At 44.4% G+C, this 17,616-nt stretch overlaps 1 protein-coding gene across 4 annotated transcripts in view; it reads right to left on the minus strand.

The window, feature by feature from the left end:
* Positions 1-12,699, minus strand: part of ADCYAP1R1 (ADCYAP receptor type I) — an 813,459-nt gene extending 800,760 nt beyond the window's left edge. For 2 of the 4 annotated variants that reach the window (XM_069211036.1, XM_069211035.1), the window contains exon 1: positions 12,117-12,630. The gene's annotated coding sequence lies outside the window, so the exon portion shown is untranslated. Of the gene's footprint in view, positions 1-12,116 lie in introns of all 4 variants that reach the window. The other 2 variants (XM_069211038.1, XM_069211037.1) reach the window with 2 other exon arrangements.
* Positions 12,700-17,616: the final 4,917 nt, after the last annotated feature.

Here is a 17,616-nt window from a genome sequence, read left to right on the forward strand (position 1 = left end):
GTTGATATTTCTTAAACAGCCTGCTGGCAAATGGTTTCTGCCAATGCATCTTCGTACTTAACTGGCTCCACCTGCTCAAGGTATGAGTGTCTTGATCAAACTATCAGGCTTGCCCTTACCATCTAAACTCTAGACACTGTGAAGGATAGATTATGCTCCATTTTATAGTACACAGATCAGAAAAGAAGTCAACAATTTAGTTATGTGTTTGCTCCTTTATATTGTAGTTTTCCAATTAAAATTATTTTCTACTCAGATTGTGTTTTTTTTGTTTTTTGCATTTCATTTTGCATTTCATTGCACATGCAGCCTGACAGCAGGAATTTTAAAAATCATTGACCGGGGAGAAAAAAATAATATTTTTTTCTATTAAGCCTGTTCCTCCTGCCTAGCAATGCTATTAAACAGGCACTGACGAAGCTAACAGGTTACGCCTATGCTTGAGCTATTAGCTTTGTCAGTGTTTTTTTGCCGATGTTTCACAGCAGCGGGGCTTAAAGTTAGAAAAAAAAGCTAAAATATGGCCAGTCCTTTTTGAAAAAAAATGTACCATGCTGCATTGCAGCCACGCTGCTATACAAAATGGCAAAAAAAAAAATGACAAAGCCAATAGCACTCACATTGACCAGGCATATTGACTTTGCCAGTGCCTGTTTTTATATTAGAGAAGGAGAAGAGCCAATAAAATGATCAGTCTCTTCTTTTCTACCTATCCATCAAAGACTCAGTATTTCTCGCTCGCAAAAACAGATTTTATGCATCTAGTGTGGAAAAAGTGTCAGCTGTGAGTTTACATTCGTGTTTTTCTTTTATGGGCCATTCTATATATTGTCCTGTGGAAAGAAACGCAACTCGGTTACATCGTATTGTTAGGACAGTATAACATATAATAAAGATTTGGCAATTCCAGAAAGCCATTTTGATATAAAAAGCGAAATGTACTATTGTGGCAAAGGATGAATTTTGCTCGGCATCCTGCAATACTTACCCTTTTAGCTCCTGCCTCCCACTTGCCTCCCCAGTGTTGAGTCTTTAGCCCTGTGAGATGTCAGGCACTGCAAGAAAACCTATTGCAATCCTGAGGCATTTTTAAAGATTTGTTTAGCAGTGATTTGTGTGCATAAATATATTTCAGGTAAGCATACTTTAACTACTGACTCTGAAATGCTTTCTGCACTGGGTAAGTGTGCAGCAAGGATTATTTAAAATCAAAATAGTCTTCCCTTGTCAATCTCTGCACAGTAACATTGCAGACGTTTCTAATGTATTTTCTTGTTTTCCAATGTGGTTTGCCGGTGTCCCAAAGGTCAGGTCGCTCACATGGCAAAGATCAGAGGTTATGGGAGGTCAAGACAGGAATAGCGACTTTTACCAGTAAACTGTCAGCATTCTGCAAGCATTCACTACAGATCATTTGCTGCAATGTACTCTGCAAACGTACCGTGGCTTTTACAGACAATATAGGAAAAAACTGTTAACTTTGTACCGAAGTGATATTTTTCAATACTACACATTTTGTGGAAAGTAATGCGTCCATTTTCTTGCGATAATGGCATTACTCCTAGTCCTACTCCCTCGCCTTCCTTTCAAACCAATGAGGCTTCCTGCCTCCCACTAGACCCTCCCCTTCCCTTTTAAAACCCCCCCCCACCCCTACCCCCTACTGTACAAAAACCAAGCCCAAGCAGCAACTCAGACAGTCCGTACCGGGAGGGCGGGAGGGAACGGAAAGGAAGGCGAGGGAGTAGGACTAGGAGTAATGCCATTATCGCAAGAAAATGGACGCATTACCTCCCGTCCCTCCCTCGCCTTCCTTTCAAACCAATGAGACATAGCAAGAAGCACACAGGAGACGGACACTGAGTTGCAAGAAGTTCAATATCATGCACAAAGGCCACCAAAACCCCACCCCTAAGACTACATAGAGGATAAGACCCGGTGAACCAATACCGACTCCAAACAACCCAAGTCCGACCGGCCAGAATGCCGAACGAACGCCAAAGGCGAGGCCCAAGTGGCGGCCCTGCAAACTCCCACCACTGAAATCCCCTGAGACACTGCCACCCAAGCCGCCATACCCCCGGTAGAACGACCCCAAACCCCCTGATGAGGAACAACCCCCATCAAGGAAAAAAACAAACAGAATCAATGATCTCACCCCCCGACTCAAGGAAGCCGTGGAAGGCATCTCCGCTACGGGCCGGCCCAAAATTTACAAAAAGCTAATCACCCTTACGGAAAGGAGCCACCACCCTCAGGCACTCCAACAAAGCCCTGCGTACATCCAACAAAAGCAAACGAACCACCACCACCAAAGCGGGATTCGGACAAAAGGAAGGAAGGATGACCTCCTGGCGAGCATGAAAAGAAGAATTGACATTCGGGATAAAAGAAGGTACCGGAACCAGAACCCCCCGATCCGGAAAAACTTCCCAAAAAGGAAAGGAACAGGCCAAGGCCCCCAAGTCTACTAAACGGCGAGCCGAAGCAATGGCCACCAAAAAGAACGTCCTTAAGGAAAGAAGACGTAAACACAGTCCCCCAGAGGTTCAAAAGGATAATCCATTAAAACCTCCAACACCAAAGAAAGATCCCCTGAAGGAAAAGGACGTACAGGGCGAGGAAACAAATGAAAAAGCCCCTGAAAAAATCCCAGCAACAAACGACCCTTAACCGGAAGGCTGCGCCACGGACCTCAAAATGCCTGAATAGCCGCCCACTGTACCAGCAGAGACACCCCAGACAACCTCAACTGTGTACCGTCCTGCAAGACCTGCATCACATCAAAGAGAGACGTGCTGGTAGGATCCAATACATGCCTCAAGCATCAAGAAGAAAAAAACCTACCACAGCCTACCCTAAGAAAGTAAAGTGGAACGCCGCCAGGAACCCAGTAAAGTAGAACTTAAAGCCACTGGCACCCCCAGACCCGTCAAACCTCGGCGGGCCATTCCCAGGCAGTCAAGCGTAACCTCCCCTAAGACCTCAACGAGAGGCCGGGAAACTCCAGGGGAGACGGACACAGAGGAAGAGGCCACATCCGACCGGATGCCCTCAGCTGCAGCAATGGGAACCAATTCGCCCTAGGCCAATGGGGAGCAATCAGGACAACCCTGGCCCCCAGAAGCCGCACCCTTAACAGCAAAGGCCCGAGTAGCTGAAACGGCGGGAACGCATACAAAAGGCCCCTCGGCCAAGGACACGACATCCCGTCCACCTCCCAGGCTTGGGGACACCGAAAACCGGGAGCCGAAGTGACCGAGCTACGCGTTTTACTCGGACGTGAACACATCCAGCACTGGAAGACCCCAGAGCCGAACCAGATGAAGAAACAGTGAACTCTGGATGGAGAAAAGTTGAGAGGAAGTAACACAATGCCCGAACGTATGCAGCCCTGAGAGCAGAAACCCACTCCTGAACCCACACCAAAAAAATCTTCCAGGCCAGACCGAACAAAGCCCTAGACCAGGTCCCCCCATGAAGTATGACATAAGCCCTGGCCACTACGATGCCCGAACAAGCACCGCAGAACCACCAAATGACCTTGCAGCCGCAATCATAGAAAAGCACGGAGGGCCGTCTGTACCACAACCATCCCCACCATGGACCGGAGCACCACAAACGTCTTCACTGACACTGCCACCAAGCCAAGAAGAGTCCGAAACTGAGACCCCAGAAAAACCAGATCCTGGGATGGGACTAAACCGACAGCCCCCCGTTGATTAAAAAAACCGTGGTTCTGCCGGACACCAGAACTCGGGCAACCTGCTTCCGAAATAGGGCCTGCGAGGTAGAACGGAGCAAATGTCCTGCAGATATGGATGAGTAAACACCCCTTCTGAATGCAGCAAAGCCACCAGGGGGGCCAGTACCGTCGTAAAAATCTGAGGAGAAGTCTTGCGGCCGAACGGCAGAACACAAAACGACAGTGCACCCGATCCACAGCAAACCTCAGGAACTATTGAGAGGATCCTGCCACAGGCACGTGTAGGCAAGCATCCTGCAGATCCAGTGACACCAGAAAGTCCCCTCGTCTGACCAATGGAAAAATAGTCTGAATGGACAGCATGCGGAAATGCACTGTCCTGATCCAGGTATTCACCTCCTTTAGATTGAGCACAGGCCGAAATCCCCCTGAAACTTTCTGTACAAGAAACAAGACCGAATAAGTGCCCCGACCCCGTTCGTCTAGCGGAACGCGGGAAATGGCCCCTTTGACCAGTAAGCCTCGCACTCCGTTCAACAATGCTCTTCTCCGTGACCCCCCTGAAGGCAGAGGTGTGGGACGCACCCCTGAATCTGGAGGAACCACAACAAAATCTATGACATAACCATTGGTCACAATGTCTATTACCCAATGATCGTTTACACTGTCCTCCCAAGCTGACAGAAAGCGACTCAGTCTTCCCCCAACCGGCCCTCTGCCAGGCCCACAGTGATTGTCAGGACCCCTTCTTGAAACCACCCCGGGTCGCAGGAGCAGACCACTTAGGGGAAAAACGCGGCTGAAAACGTCGTTTCCTGAATTAAAAGGATTTAGCAACCCTAGTAGGAGAAGATCAGGAATGCTTCTTCCACCCTTCACCCGAAGAAGAACCCCCTTTATAAGGTAAGGCATGCTTCCTCTCCTTAAATGCCTTGGAAAGCATGGACGGCAATTGCCCACCAAATAGGTTACGGCCTTCAAACGGCAGTCTCAACAAGGCCGCCTTCTCCCCTGGATCAGCCTTCCAGGAACGCAACCAGAGGGACCTACGAGCCCCAATCAAAGCCCCAGAAGCCAGAGCCGAAGTACGGACCACATCTGAAGACACATCTGCCAACAACCAGGCTGCTGCCCCATACCAGCCAGGAGCTCCGAACACTCTGCCCCATCCTGAACAGCCACTGCCAGTTCATCCAAGTCCTGCACCAACGACTGGGCCGCAGAAGCCGTAGAAATACCTGCCCACAGAGCCAGATTCTCAGCCGCAAAAAGCCCTCTTAAGCCCTGAGTCCACCCTACGGGCCGTGGCATCAGCAGGCACACAATCCTCCGGATTGACAGCTGTTTTGCCAATCAGGGTAGCCAAACGTGAATCCAGGAGGACCGAGGGAGGCCATACCTCCTCACCCTAAAGTAAAGAACGTAACTGAATGAACCGTGGAACCTGAGCCATATCCACATCCTCCACTCCCAAAATACCATATCCTTCACAGGTCCCCGAAAAGGCATGGAAAATACAGACAGCGTCTGATATCGTGGAAAAAGAGAGAGCCAGCGTTGGCAGGACTAAACACAGGAAACCCTTACATGTGCCATCACAACCCACATCACCTTCCTGGACCCAAAATCACCCCCAGAGGACGTAGATGGAGCATCCCTTCCCACACCCTCAGAGGAGGACTTCCCTGCAATTGCAGGAGAACGGGTAGCCCAGCCCCACTAGGCCAGGCCATCCCCGCATGAAGAGCTCTGGAAACAGCCCCCTCGAACATCTCCTGCACCTCCTCCCTGGACATGATGGGCGCAGCACCACCACCCTGAATCAGGGGGCTCCCAGGAGTGGAAATGCCATCAGCACCACCCTCCTTCGAGGAGGAAGAAGAAATAATCCTCATAAGAAATTTTAAGGGTGTAGGCGGGAGTCGCACCACTGTACACAGGTAACCCGCTACACCAAAGGTACTTGACCTTGCCACTGAGCTCTAGCACCTGGATTCCAGCCATTAACTGAACTGTAGGCACGATCTCATCCACAGATAAAATATACAGGGCCCATGAACAATATCCCAGAACCAATCCAAATAAAGGATAAAACAAGAATTTCAGTCAAATTGCGGGCAGGACGCCCGTCTTACCCGCACAGAAACCCAAAAACACTCTTCGGCATCCCTCCGCGGCTCCGCGGCGAAGAAAAACCGGAACTGAACGCCCCAGCCACCAAGAGCCGGCCGACCCCGTCAGCCGCCTCCCAGGACGCGTCTTACGAGCAGCCCCGCCTGCTCAGAAAAGACGCGCCCGGCCGAAGCACACCTCGCGGAGCTCCGCATCCCGAGGAGTGCATCCAACGATGACCTCCAGGCCCCGCCGTGAAGGTAAGTGAAAAGGGAAAGTCTAGCGTGGGCTAGACAAAAAGAACAGGAGGGGGTAGGGGTGGGGGGGGTTTTAAAAAGGAAGGGGAGGGTCTAGTGGGAGGCAGGAAGCCTCATTGGTTTGAAAGGAAGGCGAGGGAGGGACGGGAGGTAATGCAATATTTGTGATGCAAATGGATGAAGACTGGAGGAGCCAGAAGGTCACAGCTTTTGCCGAGGTGATCATAGAGAGGATGCAGAAGGAACAAGTGCATGACTGGCTTGCCGTTTACCTAATTTTTAGGTTTGACCTGCAATGGCTTGAGCGATTCATGACAACTATATTGTCTTCTACACACAGACCAAGTGTCTTTGGCTCACCCTTCGTTAGTCATTGATTCTTTTTGGTTTAGGACCTCTTTGTCTTGTTAACTGAGTAGAGACATTGCCATTAACGTCTTCAAGCAGGCATCAAATGTACTTTAGTCCTCTCTTCTATCTATTCACTGTTTGTATCCTTCCACCCCTGCTGGATTGCATATGGAAGTATCTTGAATCCACAAAGTTCCTTTTGTCATCGCACATTTTTTTTTTATCTCGTTCATGCATTGTAAATCCAATCTTTTGCTTAATTCTTTTTTACGGTAATGGGCATTTTGTTTTTTTTCTTTTGACAACCTTTGATTAAGAGCATCAAAACCAGGGGCATTATCAATGCTTGCTTTTAATCGCTAATAAGTTGCCTCCAGTCAATTAAAATTGACATTTTTAATAGAAATGCCCAGCGTTGTCTACAGTCCACAGCTCCAACAGGCGTATATGTGAAAAGACCAGAAAGAACTGAGCAGCTCCATGAGCTGTTAAAAACATGCTGTGGATTGCCTTTCTGATTATTTTAGTTAGCATTCTACATCAGGCATGAATTATATAGAAAGTACAACTGTAGTACCTCCTCTTCAGTGTGGTAGCTATTGGCTGGAGTGAAATAAACGTAATAGGAGTTTTGCAGAGATCATCTTCATTTTAACCTCCTCGGAAGGACAAAAGGCTGAGTGTAACCACCAGGATTCAAACCTGTGGTCATGAGGTATCACACAGATCCCTGCAGTGGTTGTCTATTTCAGCAGAGCCACACGACATTTGAATCTATTGAACTTCTGTGATTCAGTCCAAAACCAGGAGCCAACTCAATCTTTAAACCTTTTGTGGATAGGTAACATTGATATAGGCATCAGCGGGGGCCAATAATAAAGTCAGATTAAAATGTCATATTGCTCCTGTAAACATGATGGAATGGTTCATTAAAAGAAGATTTGACTAACTTGTTAATTTGTGTGGAAACATGGTTGACTTATATTCAGGTCATTACTAGTGTTCTCCTTCAACAAGCACACACCTGTTTATTTATATTGTGCTTGACTAAGTGGGACACATAAGCCTAAAGACATGCTCTAGCTCTGTCGACTTTAGAGATGAAATTAATAACAGCCGTTTGGTTCAGTGCTTAAATGTAAAAGAATAAGTGTTAGGCCCACAGTTTTTATTCAGAAGCCCATAACCAATGCTGTTGAAGGTCAGGGTGTTGAATGTCAAAGTTGCATACTCTTAATTCCTCATCATGCCTCCATAATCCACCAACAGGCGTTCCCTGCCTTTGTATTTCACTCTTGCAGGTTCTTTTTCATCCATACTTTCTCCCTTCATCGCTGTTTTTAGGTCTTTCTCTTACTTCTGTTTTTTCTCCCTTTTGTGTTTTCCTCTCTCTTACTCTAGATTGAAGTCTGTTGAGGAAAAATAAGTGTCAGTCCCAAAAATGAGCGTCTGATGGTGCCACCTGAAAATAACAGGCTCAAATTAAGTACTGATTTGATTGTACACCCATAAATTGCTTCACTTCTTGTTCTCATGACAGAGGATGCACTAAACTAAAATTCACATTATAGTGGTCCGAACGTTTAAAGTAATATATCAGTACGGTGTGAAATATACTCTAATTGCCTTTGCTAAAATTAGCAGTAATTAGTACTGAACAGGTGACATTTCAATAACAGTGACTTGTGGCGCTAAAAAGTAGTCATTATTCAAAAGACAGGACAGACTAATGCAACATTTAACAATATACCGGCCACCCAGAAATATTTGTATGAAAACGTTTGCACACCATGCCTGGTCTTTTTCTCACTATAAATGAATTTACTCACTTCAAGGTCATGGGATTATTTAGTGTTCAATTTGTAAAAACAAAAAAAACAAAGCATAGGGCCCAACTTTTCTTAGAAGCCTACCAATGATTCTGCCCACTGCCAATGTTGTGCTACGTGCGAAGCCTTCTTGCTGTTCATTTCACCTCATAACTCTTTCTTCCACCACCCTAACACTTCACCTCTCCAACTCACTAGTGCAAATTCAATAGGATGCCTGTTCCCCCCTTTGTCACTGTTTCCCTATCTTTTTTCCCTTCCTTTCTCTCTTTCCTTCCTTCCTCTCTCTTGTGACGGTTTAACGTCTGATATTGGGAAATAATTCCTGGTCCCCAAAAAAGAGTTCAGGTGCCTACCATTTGCAACTATCACCACAAATTAAATACTGGGTATATTAAACTTTTACACAAATCGCGGACAAAGTTTTTGGGATGTGTTTTAGAATGAAAACGTGCTGATTTGGAAGAAATGTGTAAGTATGTGAGAGGGTGTAGGCAGACGTATATTGAAGCCATACCGTGTACACAATATAATTCTTTAAAGTTTCACTTAGAAAAAATGGTTCTGCCCAATAGATACTTTGACATGGCACAACTATGCATTGTACTAACTACATCTCAATAATTCGACTAATTTATCTACATATAGTCCTATATACCTGCATCTGTTCCAGGTTGTTTTAACTGTCCATTTAACTCACTTCCTCTACATGTGCAGCATGTTCTTTTCTGTTTTGCTATGTGTAATCTTTCTTCATGTAAGGTTTACTGTTCTCTGTTTACATGCCTGTCTACCTGTTTTTACATCTTTATTCCTTTTTATGTTTAGGTGGATGCCCTCCTATTCACCTAAAACTGTGTCAATGTATATATAACTGTGCTTCGCCTTGTAGTGTACTGTTTCTGAGCACCTGACCAGCTGCCTGTCATAGCATCCTATTCCATTTACTATCTACCTCCTCTGTTCTTTTTGGTCGAGTTATTTTTTTTACCATCGTTTATTCTTTCTGTGTTTTAGTGTAGCCATTGGTATCTCTGTCTTTGCTCATCTGCTTTATTGTCACAATATCATGTTTTGTGTCTTTCTGCTCACGATGCACATGCTTCGTTTATATCTCTGTCTTTCTGTCTCTGTTTCGCCTCTGTCTTCCTGTTGCTGGTATTTTGTCTTTCCATCAGATGCTGTTTGTCCATTTCTTCATGTTTTTGCATCTGGGTTTGTTTTTGTCTTTGTTTATTTTATTCCCCTTCTTATCACGACATTTACATCAATGTCTCTGGTTTTCTGACTCCTAGCTCTGTATTTATCGACTTATCATTCATTATTCTTATGTCTTCTTGATTCGACAGATTGACCCTAATGTTCCTAATCACTAAGCTTCTCACCCTTTTCCTTTATTTTTCTCGATCTTTTCGTATGTTTTGCACGTTGTCATTTGTGTCTGTCTGTCTGTTTGCCGTCAGAATAGTCGGGCATGGTACTCTCGCCTGGTAAATGCACGCCAGTTTTCAAATACTTCTCTTTCTTCTTTTCTACCCCCTCCTTTTTACTAACATTTGTTTTTCTATCTCTTTCTATGTTCTTGAACCTAGTGTCTTTTCATTCTCATTCTGCACTTACTTTTGTGTGTTTCTAACTTTCTGTTTGGAGATCCCTCTGTATGACCATCAATTAAATTAAGCTAACTAAGAAGGATGAGAAAATGTATTTCATTCTTGACTGTTAATACCTCGAATCTACTTTAAAATAAAAACTCCCATTTGGTGTAAAACTCCAATTCAGGCTAATGCAAGTAGTTTTTGAGGGTAAAATAAAGAAGAAACTCGTTAAAATTGCATGATATTAGTCATACTCAGTGATCCGTTTACGTTGTGTATCATTGCCAAATATGTACCACTCCTAAAATGTTTTCAAAGACACGCCAAGTACAGAATATCAGAAACGCGTGTAAATTAGTAAATGATGAGTTTGTCAAATAAATATATATTTTGGGACACAAATGACTACTTTTTATTCTCTTGTGTAAGTGCCCTATCCTGCAAGGTATGAAGGGACAAGGAATCCGATAAAAGCGAACATTTTTTAATCGTGTCAAATATAGAATGGACATGGAATGTGGAGATACCAGACAACGAAATCAGGCTGAAGTATTTTTGACACTTCTAGTCTGGTCAATGCTATGTGATTCCAAACAATTTGCATCACGACGTTCACAGCATTTGTGCAGACGCCAATTTTTAATCGATTGTAGGCTTGTGACGCACAGCCTCACCTCCACTGGGAAGTCTAGTGTATCATTGTGCTTGGCAGTGCACAGCTAAAAAAAAACAATTGAGCCCGGGATCTTAGCCACAAATGGCTATTATGTGTTGGATTGTTTTTGCCTCTACAAACTGCACACCGATCCTGTGGAAACTTCCGGCCAACGCAACTTGTGCAAATATGGGAGTGGGTATTCAAAGCATTTATTTAAAAAAAGGTGCCCTGTTCAAATTGTGCATTATTGTTCCACGGCTTGCTGGGTTGTTTGTAACATTGATCCATGCAAGGAATGGACCGGTGTGAAAATAGAGCAAACAAAATGCATACCAAAATGATCACAAGTGACGGCCAGCAGTAACTGTCTTTTCTTTCCCTACTTAGTAGCACTAAACTTCAAAAGGATGAGGGGATAAAACAGCCCGGTCGGACCCGAGTCTATTTGCTCAGCCTGCAAACCGACCGTACCTGCTTCGTGTACCCGAGCAAACGACGTCTTGCTTTTAAGCCAGATCCGCAAAAACCCACATGGAATTTCGGCCGTCAAAGCTCAGAGACATCCTCTGCGGAAGGACAGCTTCATCCCACGGGCAAAAAGCCGACTGAAACGTGAAGGATGGTGATGGGAACTGTGTCCTTAATGAGATAATTAAGAGGGCATCTTTTTTTCTGAAAAAATGCATTGTGTCAGCAAGGTAACCCCAGCTCAGTGTTGTCCTCATTTGCATTTTACTAGTCACCAGCACATAAAACACTAGGCTGTCAATCAGAGTGCCATCTCTATTAAAGTGTCGCAGGTTTGCTTGAACACGTAGGCTAAATCATTACAACCTGTCAAACACTGACAAAAAACTCAACGGGGGGGTTGAGGGGTATGCAGCACCAGGTCATGCAGTTGTCATTGCCTACAACGCATTCATAACAAGATCCGAGATAGCGTGTGTCTGTATGTGTGCGGGAGCGAAAGATAGAGTGCATGCGCGCGTGTGTGAGAAAGTGCGTGCGAACGTGTGTGTGTGTGAGAGAGGGCGTGCGTACGTGCGTGTGTGAGAGAGCGTGCGTGTCTCCTGTCCTATCCCGGGGCCTCCTTTGGCCGCGGCAAGAGCCGTCCTGCCGCGTTTTAGCTGCAGAGAAGCACACTGGCCTCCAATAACAGCGCAGAATCATTAGCGGTTGTTGGTTATTTACCAGACATATTGCCTGTGCCAGACGTGATCCCCATCCTTAAGCGCGCGGCTCTGCGGTGAGATCACAATACCGAGCATCGTGTCGATCTCTCTGGGTAAGCATTGGAAGGATGCGAGAGATCCAAATACATCATCCCATCCCTGCAATTACAAGAAGCTTGTCCGTCATGTACGTTCCTTTATGTTATAGGATTTCGTATCCTATAATATTCCCATAGTAACCACTGAGGTACACCTGCAACATATTCAGCATTGTGACCATGGCAATAGTGCAATGTTGCGCGTATCAACACTTTGTCCCGCCTATATAAACAATGCTTTATGAATGCATTTCAGATCTACAAAAAATATATATAAGGTGGCTGCAGGATGAAACCAGTACTTTGGTACATCTCGAGCACTGATTGTGACTTACCATTGCAGTCAGGGGCTGTCTTCGGCGTGGCTTCCCAAGGAGGTATACGCTCCGAAGCGTTCTAGCGCAGACCAGCGGCACTCGTTCAAGTCCCGTTCGAGCCAATTCTTCAAAGAGCCGCCTGGAGGTCACCCACGGAGAGGGTGTCGGATTGGAGCAGCCCCACAGAAGCCCTTTACCTCCCTCTGAAATGAGCTTGGTGGCAAGGAGGTGGGTACAGGGGCCGAGCACTTCTCTTATCTGCCTTCAGACACACGCTGGATTCTCTCGACCGCCTCAGCAAAGGGGACTGCAGATAGAATAGCTTTGCATTGAAGGAATGTGTCTGCACCATCGATGGAAACCGCACCCGGAAGCCCCCAAACTTTTCTTTGGAATGTACAATGTGCGCGTTCAAAAGAAAAGCTGCCAGGGCTCGTTATTATCCTCCAGACGAAGGTCACATGCAGTAGCTGTTTTACTCATGGGAAATTATTTTCCCCTCCCTTATGTTCCTGACAAGACAATATACTGCAAAATGAACTGGTGCCGCTGAGCAGCAATATCACCCCTCCCCCTCCCCTCCCGTGCTCCCTCCCCCTCTTCCTTTACAGCGTGACGGACGGGAGGTCTGAGCCAACCTCCCTCATTCTAGGCTCCTCATAAATATGCAGCAGATTGCAACATCCAATTGTAACCTGGAGGAGAATGGTAGATACTAAAACTGACAATTGGAGGCCCCTCTTTCTTCCATCACTCACGTTTTGTAGCCCCAGAAAATGCATTGCCAGTGTTGATGGTGTGGTCGTGGTTTCAGTGCTTGAAGGAATAGGCAACATGACCTCTGGAAATGCACTTCCACATTGTAAACCATAGCCATATTTATTTTATTGTTTATTTATTTGTGCAATTTTATAGACCACAAAAAAAAGTCATGTTATGCAGATTTTTAGAGCACACTATCACCTGGGATGGTATCCTGGCGCTGAGCAGGTTTGAATCTAACCAAACCTAAGATTTAGTAGTTCTACTCAAAAAGCCATATCTCCAGCTTCATATGAGATGAGATGAGCATTTTTATGTCTAGTGGCAGGTCGTTCCATGCTTTAGGAGCGATGTAGGAGGAGGCTTGACAGCTGGATCTTATTTTCTGTATGTATGGGATGTGTGCAAGGGGGATACCGGGTGAGTGGAGGTGTATGGAAGGATTGTGAAAGCAGATGCAATTGTTGAGGTGTGCTGGGTCTGTGTTATGTAGTGCCTTAAAAGTGTGAGTGTGGAGTCTGAATTGTGCTTTTTGTGTATTGGGAGCCAATAGAGTTCCTTCAGATATGGTGTGATGTTAGTGCGGCATGGGAGGTTGAGAGCTATTCTGGTGACCACGTTCTGAATGGTCTGCAGCCTTCTGGTGAGTTGTTTGTTAATCCTGACATAGAGTGCGTTCTCATACTCCAACTTTCATGTGACCAGGGCATGTTTTTTTGTTTTCCAGGGCCTATTGGGAACCATTTGAATATCTTCCTTAGCATCTTCAAGGTATGGAAGCATGAGCCAGTGACAGTGTTGACTTATGCGTGTGAGGGTGTTGCGTAGGTTTTCATTATCTTAATGAGACTACTGGATTCAGGCAGCAGAATCACCTGTACTGCAGGGGACTGCGTCTGATCCTGCACCATGTGACACCTGTCAGCCTAATCCAGGTTTTGTTCCAGCTAACTAGCAGTGCCTCATCTCCACCCAAGAGCAGGGATGATTAGGGCAACTGAGCGCATGCATAAATGACTCCTCGGGAGAATTGTGGTCACTCAGATCTCATCCGTTTCTCTCAGTTACATTAGTCTTACATATGCAGGGACAGTCAGAGGTAGAGTATAGTTCAATGAGGATTTATTGAAGTAACTGCATAGTAGATAATAAGGCATGCATTGCAATAACTAGGATGATGAAGCACAATAGGATTCAAATTGTGACAATAGAGTAAAACTCAAAAATAACGCTACCGTATTGTCACTAGAATTTATAAGGATAGTTCCTACCTAAGCTATGTTAGAGCACAGCATGTTAAGCTCTAATTCTGCCCTTCAGGTTCCCCCTGGGAAGACATCATCCCTCACACCTGAGTAAGAGGCCTATAGTCTACATAAGCAGATGCAGCGAAGCAATCAGCAATCAGAGTACAGTCATGGTCATATGGCTGGAATCTCCCTTTAACGTATATGGGTCAAAGTAATGTTTTTATAATAAAACAGCTGATGTTCCAAGAAAGGATCCCCACGTAAGAGTGTGTATGTTTCTGTGAACATTGGAGACAAAGAGTACCACTTTTGCCGGAAACCTATCTTACTGCAGCCTTGAGAAAAGCACAGAGTGAAAAATGTCTTTTTTAAGACTGTAGTGCTGACTTAGGCGAAGAACAGCTAGATAGAGAAAATAAAACAAGACCGCAAATGTGGCTACTGTTAAAATAATATAACAAAGCTAAAATAAAACATGTCTGTTAAAGTGCACAGCGGCAGGCCTAGTTTGCTAAAATAAAATTTATAAAACTATAACTAGAATGGCTACACATCACCCTCCCCTTGCCGGTTCAAAGGTAGTTCAAAGCCTAATTATTATATATATATATATATATGTATATATATATATATATATATATATATATATATATATATAAAAGCTACTAAAATTCATCCTAAGACATGTATATTAATGGGAATGTCAATAATGACAAGTTAAAAGACACTTGAGCATGTATTAAAAGGACAATTTAAGATGTCAATTGTGGCATCAAGAAAGGCTGAATTTTAAAAGTCAGAGTCATTTTGAAACTCACCAATTGAATCCAGGGTAATTGAAGACAGAATATCTTCCGCTTCGGCAGGTGGTAAAGTAGGGAGTTCATAGCCAAGGAAAACTAAGGAGCATTCATGTTCCAAAGCCTGAGGTCCAGCCAAGGCAGCAGCATTCCGTGGTGTGCGCAACAGTGAGTCTAGAGCTGCTTGATCCATAAATGGCAACTCGGAGACAGCTCTTGCAGCAAACACACCCTCAACGGGCATGTCTGGTAGAGAGCCCTCAGCGAGAACATCAACAGATCAGCGTCCAATGAAAGCAAGCGCTGCATAGAAAGACAAACTTTCAGTGCACATTTAAAAGGGCACCAGAGGCACCGAAACACGGGCTGCACACAATGCGAAACCGGTCTAAATGACAGAGACCAGTCACACTCCAATTACTCCAGGAGTGATGCTCCAAAGTACTGCATCATGCGTTCACTCGACAGCTGGGCTGGTGGAAGCGCTTTCAGTCCCCCTGGTTGTAACGGGACAGCCATTGCACATAAAACGTAGGAATAGAAACATACTACCTGTTATAGCCAATGTTATCGGAAATCCCCAGAAAATACTGGAAACTATTGAGTGAATGGCTGAAGGTTTTAGGCCAAATATAGAGGAGAAGGTGTGAACGAAACCAGAACCAACAGCCTTAAAAAAATTAGCAATTCCAGTAGTTCTGGACGCATTATATATCCGTCCCATTAACTCACCAAAGTTTCTCGGAAAGTTAGTATTTAAAAGGGACTGTATCTCTGCGGATGACCTCCCAACCTGAAGTGGATAGGTCTTGCGTGCAGATATAAGTGGCACATGTTTTTTAAACAATAAAGCCTTGAGTCTGCTCAACTTGTCAAAATTCACATTTGAGTTAGCGATATGGGGCCAAATCTCAGCAACTTCCCTCTGTCGTGTAGGAGGAAAAAGTACATTCCCGCAGCATGTAACAATTTTGGAGACCAAAACGGCATAAACTATTCTGGCTCACATCCCACAACAGCACTCACTATTAAAGAGCACATAGCTGCCATTCCAGAGCACCTGGAACGCAAGTCTAATCAAAGGGACTGGGACTCCCTTCAGATAACAAGGCAAGTTCGCTTCCAAAGCGTTACACGCTCCATGCTAGGACAACTGTCTACAAACCATCGAATGGTTGACAGGAGTCTTGCATGTATTACCACTAAGAAATACCTCTTACATGCCACTGAGACATTTGTGCGTGAAGGGCAGTTCCCACACCTTGTGTATGTAACTATCTCCTAGCCTTTCAGATCTGCCCACTGGAATGTGGTTTAAGCAGAATGTGAATTGAAGCGTTGAAATAGGCAGATTGATGACCCCGTGTATTAACCACGCAGCAGATGGTATTTTAGCCACAGTAAAAGGTAACTTTTTCAATTTCTCAATGTTTAAGATGACATATCACTTCCCTCTTAGCCATTAGTTGTTGTTGTCGCATTAAATTTGATGTGGAAAACATGTCCCTCGCGTTGACGTTCTGCCAGGGAACACAACCTACTTTCAGTGTTTGTAGTGTCCACCCTAACTGCATAATGGATCTTAGTTGACTCTGTCCATGGTGTAAAGAGAACATGTCGCTCAGTACTATGTGTATTGCATAGGAAACAATGTTGTTTAAGGTGTATGTCTGGTCGGACAGGGTATTCATTTTATTATCTACAGCAGCTAATGCCTTCTGCAAATTTTCCTGATCTATTTGCCCTAACCGGGCAGCAGCTTCTTGTTGAGAAAGCTTCCAAATTTCATTATTGACTGCACATAAGAAGCGTTTTCTGCGTTGTTTTCTGGGGCCTAACAAGAAATCCTGTAAGTCAGTGTTTTTAGACAGGAGACTGAGATGTTCTCTAACAGCATTTAGTGAGGAACTCTTCAACCATTGCTGGCATAGTTTCCCCACACTGTATGTTGTCACTATACCTGCATGTTCAGATGACACATAGCGAGGGTCAGGCTTACTTGTTCTAAACCCCCCGTGGAGTTTACAAAATGATTATGACACCCATTGGTATCTATTGGCCACAATAACCAACCACCAGGACGTGAAAGTGAAGCATTAAACGTGTCGTTTTGGACCCATTCATCGAGTTGATCTTCAATTGCATTTATATACTTTTGCCATTTGTAAAATTTTGCAGGGACAGGAATACTGTGCACATTCAAATCCATAATTTCCGCTACGCCTAAACAACTTGTCTGTTGTACAGTTTCATTCAAAAATATCATTTGAACAGGTATCAAGCATGCTCTAAACAAAGCTTCCTTTCCCCCTATTTACCAATTTTTTGTTCCCCACACACTTTTTAAGTCAATCGACTTCAACCAATATTCATAGCCTTCTATAGCCAACCGGGAAACAAAGGAATCCGAATAAATGAATTTTAGTATCTGTCAATAATATATGTACATTTTCCATCAATGGCAATTTGAAATAATATGACTCAGAATTTTTAACATTGTGCCCAGAAAAATATGTAAATTTTTCAGAATATGTATTAGAACTTCCTTGTTCCCATTGTGTGTAACTAAAGATAGTTTTTGTGGTACTTGCTCTGTGAATGAAATGGTGTCCATAATAATTATAGCAAAACATGACACCATAATTTTCTTTGGATTGATAAACATCCTCACTTTCAAATAGAGTAAAATACTGCAACTCAGTTATC

The sequence above is a fragment of the Pleurodeles waltl genome, chromosome 10 (genome assembly GCF_031143425.1).
Source record: "Pleurodeles waltl isolate 20211129_DDA chromosome 10, aPleWal1.hap1.20221129, whole genome shotgun sequence".
NCBI classification, from domain to species: domain Eukaryota; kingdom Metazoa; phylum Chordata; class Amphibia; order Caudata; family Salamandridae; genus Pleurodeles; species Pleurodeles waltl.